This window comes from Tenrec ecaudatus, chromosome 2, assembly GCF_050624435.1.
Source record: "Tenrec ecaudatus isolate mTenEca1 chromosome 2, mTenEca1.hap1, whole genome shotgun sequence".
NCBI lineage: Eukaryota > Metazoa > Chordata > Mammalia > Afrosoricida > Tenrecidae > Tenrec > Tenrec ecaudatus.
In genome coordinates, this window is record NC_134531.1 from 101,417,163 (window position 1) to 101,424,671 (window position 7,509).

At 32.7% G+C, this 7,509-nt stretch overlaps 1 non-coding gene across 1 annotated transcript; it reads left to right on the forward strand.

The window, feature by feature from the left end:
* The first annotated feature begins 6,189 nt into the window (after nucleotides 1–6,189).
* Nucleotides 6,190–6,350, forward strand: LOC142441756 (U1 spliceosomal RNA). Its single transcript, XR_012783103.1, has one exon. It is a non-coding gene; the product is annotated as a U1 spliceosomal RNA (small nuclear RNA).
* Nucleotides 6,351–7,509: the final 1,159 nt, after the last annotated feature.

Below are 7,509 nucleotides of genomic sequence, written 5' to 3' on the forward strand. Positions count from 1 at the left end.
ATTTCTGCACCTGCTTCTTCTTATTTTGAGTTATACCCCATCAGCCAATCAAGGTGCTAAAGGCTTGATTCTAGAAGGATTTACTCTATTCACGTCATTATGGTCCACTCTACTTTAAGAAGGTAGCTCTTTATCCGTCATATTTTATTTTATTGCTTTCAGACTGAGGGATTCATCTTCTGGAACTATAGCTGACAGCATTGTGTTTCTATCCAAGAGGGTTTTAGTATCTGACAATATTTCAGTTCTACAGATAAGGGTTTTTGGTGTGTCACTAATTCATCATAAGCGGATAGCCTATATCTCCTTTGTAGTCTGTTCTTCATCTGGAAGTTTTGCTGGAACCTGTTCCCTTCGAATGACACTGCTGGCATTTGAAATACCAGTGACACAGCTTCCAGAAACACAGCAATACCAAAGCCCGCCACAGGATCACTAACTGTCAGACAATGGTGGGCTACTCAGTTTATCAAATAATTTTTAGACCTGTCACTGATTCAGTTTAAGAAAATGAGTTTACACCTGAAGGACATGGAATAATAGACCTAAAAATATATATTCTTCATTTATACCACATGTTTACTCCTTCATTTGTAGCTTCTGGAGTGGTGGTTACCATGGGTGAAGGAGGGAGAGTTTTTGCTTAGTAAACATTGAATTTTTGTTAATGGTTTTAGAAGAGTTTGGAAAAGGATATCAATCATTGTACAACATGAAGAGTATAATCAATGGTGCTGAATTATATATGAAAGAGTTGTTGAACAGACGAATGCTTTGTTGTGCATAGTTTGCCACATTTAAAAATAATTACATAAGTAGCAATGAGTACAAATAAGTAGAACTATTCTAGAATTGATTGTGGTGATGATTATATAACTCTTCTTGATATGATTTAATTATTGAATTGTATGACATGTGGATTAAAATAAAACTGTTAAAAATTAAAATAACAAACAACTGAGCACTTCAACAGAAGTTCAGAAAATAAAATGGAACAAGATAAAATTTACAAGTATCAATTTCACCAGTTTATCCAACCAGTAAGTTTTGTCTAATTTATGATTTTGAGTTGTGTTCCATATTTTCCTTCCACTCCATCCAAGACCTTGTAAAGCAGTTGATTCCTTTTAAAGAAATTGATTTTTGTAGATAGGTATCTTCTAGTTTAGGTATTAGAGTAGTGTCCTGTGAGGTTTGCATGGGTCTAATTATTTTCATGAGTCTTTTGAAGTAAAACTGAAGATCTACTACCTAAAATTTCACCTAATTCATGATTAAAATATTTGTTTTTGAGCTACATCAATTTCATATAGAAGAAACTCAGAGGTAATAAATAGAAGTGATTTTATAGAGACAAGGAAACTCCTTTCATGACTGTGGTAACTTCATGCACAACATTTATACCCCTAGTAGATGTTTTCTGTCCACAGTATCCCTCTTCTTCTGAGAGCACAAATTATAGGCAAAAAAGGGAGAGATGATTCTTAAGTAATGGTGTCATGAAATGTAATAAATCATCCCCTAAAAGCCGAGTGTCATATATTTAGTCAACTAAAAGCTGAATTAAAATGGAAAATTATTTTATAGAGCTTCCCATTATTCTCATTCTCCAAAACATTATTAGCCACATAAAAGGCATTTTAGAATTATAAACCTTTCATGATAATTCATTTTATCCACCCCAACTTAGATAATTTATTTATTCTGTCAATTTTTATTATTGACACTAATTATAGAGTACAAGTTGTTATTTTAATCTTTTATTACTTATCACTGGTTTAAATTTCTAAAGATAAAAAATATAATTTAAATTGCATTACAAAAATTTCAAGCAAGCAAGATATAAATATAAAATCATAACAAGTATTAACTCATCTCAATAGATTATAATGAATGTGTTTTATTAATTGTAGAAAATGATAAACAACCAAGAGATCAACAAGTTATGAATTGATAATTAAAGTATATTACTCAAACATGATGAAATAATGATGCATTATATATAATTATAAATTATGAATATACTGCAATGAATGAATATTCAGCTTCAAATTAATAATGCTTTGCACCTGTATCTATGACAATGGTGGTATAACACAGACTAGGTTTACCAAACAACCTAAAAACAAAACAAAAAATCTAAAAAGCTGTACAAAATATATACAAGAAAAAAGTATCAGATACTGAATAACAGGCAGCAAAATACAGTAACAATAAGAATTATACAGAGGGTTCATTTAAATATTTGATACAGTACTAATAAGTAATTATATGAGAAAAACTTCTGAAAACTGAAAATATACCGAATAAATATTTTCTAAATTTTGGAATCTAGGAATTTTTTTTAATATTCAGTGGCAAAATACCACATAATATACAGTTGAAAATTCTCAGACTGGTATCATAGTATTAACTTAGCTTAATTGAGTCTATATTAAAAACTGTTCTTGACCTTGCATGAGAAACTGTAAAAGATTTTGTGCCATGGCAAAAATTTAAGTGCATGCCAGAATATTGTCCAGGTAAAGTAACACAATAAAACCTGGGCCCAGCCATGAAAATTTTACAATATCTCTTTATCTAAATAAACATAATTGTAAATGCATGTAAAAAACATAATTCCTAACCAGAGGAAAAATGAATCACTAGAAATAGAATAACAAATGAAAAAGGTGATAATTATCAAATATTTGGACGAACTTTAATAATTATCTTAAGTATATTTTTAAAATTTGGAGAAAATATGAATATGATGATGAAAGACAAAGGAATTATGTATACGGAATGAAATTCATTGCTGTCCACTCAAACTCTAACTCATAGAAACAATATGGGATGGAGTAGAACAACCTGAGATGGTTTCTTAAGTTGTAAATCCTTATGGAAGTATGCTGACAGGGAACAGCTGGTGTGGAGGAGCCATATAGAAAAACTGAAATAAACTTTCATAAAAATAACTGCAGAGGATCATAGTGAGATATCGTTGGGCACTGATCAATGTAGGTACATGAGGAATCTACCCAAGATCACAGAAAGAACTATACAAATGGATTAGGGTGGAATTACTAGCAAGAAATTATATAAGAAGAAATAAAGAAGAAAATATTTTCCAGATCTAAACCAGGGATAGGAATTAATAAAAATCTCAATAGTAAGAATAGAAAACTTAAAAATTCATGGGCATTGAGAATACTCATGAAAAAGTAGCACCAGTAAAAGGCCTAGTCTGTCTCCATCGAATCTTAAATACAAAATGCAAAGGAATTGAGCTGTTTTAAAAAAGTACATAATAAAGATTAAACTATTTGATATGAATTAAATTATTAAAAATTACCAGATAAACAAAGCCAAATTTATAATGTTGCTAATCAAGTCAAAAATTATGAGCATGGGGAAACAAAGGAGGGAAATACTGCCCTTTAGTAAAATGTGTGTAAATCACATAAATGAAAAACTATATATAAAATATTAAAATTTAACAAAATTATCTAATAGGAATATCCCATTAAGCTACTGCACATGTCTGTTGTACTGTGATGGCTTGCATGTCTCTGTGATGCTGGACGTCATGCCACTAGCATTTAGACACCAGTAGCAACACTCGTGCTAGACAGGTGTCAGCAGACCTTCCAGACTAAAATAAACATGGAAGAAGGAGCTGGATGTCGTTTCTAAGGGACAAGACACTAAAAGATCTATGAACACCAGTGGAACATTGTCATGTAGAGCGTTGTAATTTGAGCCCCTCTGATTGAAATGCACACAGAATATGACTAGAGTAATGCTGCCTCTTCCAAGTCGAGTCGACTTTGTTGATGTCAAAGAAACTTTTCAGGACCCTCATTTACAGATGGAGAATGACTCAAATTATGAAAAAAGGATAAATGTACCATGAAAATTGGAATTTGAGAATGGGATAATTGGAAATATTTAAGAATGAAATATAATGCACAGCATCTATATCCTAGGCATAAGAGAGCTAAAATGTCCCAGAACCGATCCACTTGAATCAATCACCTCACTAAGCTGGGAATAACATGTAGAAAAGCATCACACTGATCATCAAAAATAGCATTTTAAAATTTATATTTTTTTCACATATTTGTGTTGAATTTGTATGCCACTAAAGTCTCCAAATTCATTTTAGTTTACTCATTTTAGTTTTACTCTTCTTTGTGCCACTTGAACTACTATTTAGACCGAAGGGATAAGGAATCTGGAGGGTTTTTAAGGCTGTGGGCCTTTATGCTCATCAAAAATTTTTTTCATTTTGACTTTGGTTTTTAAAGAAACATATGCTCTATAGTTATACAGCCCATTAAAAATACCTCTTGAGATGCAAGGCTGTCTTTGAATAGAGAATATTTGGACATAAACAAGGAAAAATAGTACATGCAACTTATTCAAATTTAGGCACCAACTCCTAAAGTCAATAACAAAAAAAAAAATGTAAACTCTACAAACTTCTTCAGTGTGAAATCGATCAATGCAATCAGGATGCATTGATAATTGTGGTAATTAGAATGCCTAACTTGGAATCAAATAACAAGGCTCGGGATTTATAAATAGGACCTTGATGATAGCTGAAGGTCTATGGTAGAATTTTATAAGACCAATGACTTCATTGCAAATACTTTCTTCAATAGGATAAGTGGAGACTCAGCATGTTTAAAGAAAACAAAATTCTCCACAACTAACCAATCGACAACATCCTAATAAAAACAGAAAATATTAACTTTGTCAAGGATTTCATTTTATTTGGAGCAGCCCTCATAGAGACAGCATTCTGGGAATCAAAGGACTTCCTGAATTCATCAAATCTTCTTTAAAAAAACCTCTAAAAAGTGTCAAAAAGCAGATGTCATTTTGAGAACTAAAATGTCCCTGACTAATTCTCTCATATGTATATCAAAGCTAGACAATGAATAGCTCAGAGAAGAATTGATGTGTTGAATTATGGTGTTGCAAAATCTTGAAAGTACTGAACAAAACAAATAATTTCTAGATGAGGTACATACTCCTTAGAAGTGAGGGTAGCATGGCATCATCTCACATATGTTACATATATTGTCAAGGGAGACGTCTCTAGTGGAGTTCATCATTTTAAATAAAGTCAGTGCAAACGTAGAAGGTCATTAGTTAAATGCATAGATAGAGTGGGTATAATGATTGGCTCAAACTTAAAAATGGTTTTGAGAATTATACAGGACCCAGGAATGTTTCCTTATCTTCTAAATATTGCTATGATAAAAGGACAAGTGAAAATCAAGAGTAACTTCAAAAGTAGCATGGAGGCCACATATGCTCTCCTCTGGCTATGGGATAAGGCAAGAGAATCCAACTCCATATCTGTCCAAGATTGATTCCTTTGAAGTAAAGATCAGACATGTCTCCACTCGCCATACTTCATCTTTGTTTGTTTGTTTAGCATTCTTTTAATCATTTTATTGGGGGCTCATACAACTCTTATCACAATCCATACATACATCAATTGTATAAAGCATATTTGTACAGTTGTTACCCTCATCATTCTCAAAACATTTGCTCTCCACGTAAACCCCTGGCATCAGCTCCTCCTTCCACCCCCCGCCCCCCAATCCTTCTTTATCCTATTTTGACACCAATTGTTCCTCCCAGGAATGCTCTGCTAAGTTCAATATCTCTGAGTTCAATGTCTCTACTGGGTTCAGTAACTGTTGCAAGGGACATACATAACTCAAAGAAAATTCCCATTATTTTGGAAGTTTACTAAGACATTGAACAGATTAACACAAATCAAGGTCAGAAAACATTAAAATGCAATCATTTTTCCATATAATAGTGCTTTTTCTTAACTCACTGCCATCAAGTCGATTCCAGCTCACAGTGACCCCATAGGACAGAGTAGAGCTGCCTCTGTGTGTTTCTGAGACTGTAGCTCTGTACTGGAGTAAAAAGCCTTATCTTTCTCCTGCACCATTTAAGACAAAATAGGTATGGTTAAGAATTAACAGCATAAAAGAGAAAGCTTCAGGTTGGAGAAAAATTACAACATAATCTAATCTTTGTATCTAATCTTTGTATCCAAGTATGAAAATATTCTTTTTAAGTAACTCAGGAAATGAAAAATAATAAGAATAATTTTCTCCACAAGTACAAGAACATCAAAGAGAAACAACTGAGAATTTTCAGATGTTTAAAGTTATGTGAATACTTACCTGGCAGGGGAGAGACCATGATCACGAAGGTGGTTTTCCAGGGTGAGGCTTATCCATTACATTCTGGATGTGCTGACTCCGGCGATTTCTCCAAATGTGGGAAACTCGACCGCATAATTTGTGGTAGTGGGGAACTGCATTCACTCTTCTGTAAAACAAAACAAACAAACAAAAAAGGAAATAAAGTTATGTGAACATGTTGCAAATAATTTACAGGAATAAAAAATTTAATTTTTGCAGAGAGATTGGCATTATCTATTGAAATTTAAACGGTGTACAAATATTACCCAGTAATTCTCTTTATCCTGTGAACTTTATGAGCAAAGAAATATAATTTACATATTTGTAATGTTAACATGTGAAATCAAACAGAAATTTATCAAAGAAGAATAGTTGAAAAGAAGAATAGATATATGATGCAGGATATTGTTTAGTATTTAAAAATAAATGGATTAATATATGTTGATATGGAAAACTTTCCAAGCCATACTGTTAAAAATACCACAGTTCACAAAAATAGATATAATCGTGATAATAATGAAATACATATTAAACCAAATCAGTAGAATGTGTATGTCTGTTTTAATGTAAGATGGTGAGTTTTTATATATACTTGTGATTATTTTTAAATGCAAAAACGGTAGTGTAGATATTTGTGAGCTCTGTTCTATCAGTGGTCAATTCTGAAGAAGGAAGTAGGATTTTATATGCAATCAAGATAGGTATCACTTTATGAGAAAGATTTGACTGTATTACTAGAACCATGTGCTCATATATGATGAATAATCAGAAATACTGTTGGAATAAATGTAAAGGCAGCTCATTGCAATAATAATAGATACAAATAAAAGCATAAAAAACTTAAAAACAATTTGTGTTTAATAACTGCAGTTCAAATTACAGTATTAAGAAAAGAGACAATGAAGAGGACCAAATATGGAGAAGTGAATGGACACCTCCATTTTCTCCCTCAGCAATTAACCCACTGGACTGTAAATAGTAACAAACATAGACTGAGATCTCAGAACTCCAAACATCAGTTGAGATAGTTAAGGTTTATCGTGCCAACCTGACTCATAAACACATGTGGGATTAAATAAAGGGTAGATAAATAAATGACTCAGTGAGTCTCATCTTTCTAGTTCTCTTGTCTCTTGCTCTCTGATGCTCAGACCAGTGTGCGGTTGCCTTAGCTAGTTCACTGCCTCAGCTGGCAAGACTCACTTTCTAGAGACATCCCTGAAGAGAAGCCACATGTACTTACCCGGATGCAGCCCTGGGTGCTGGAGAAGCTGCATGGAGACTTCTGCCA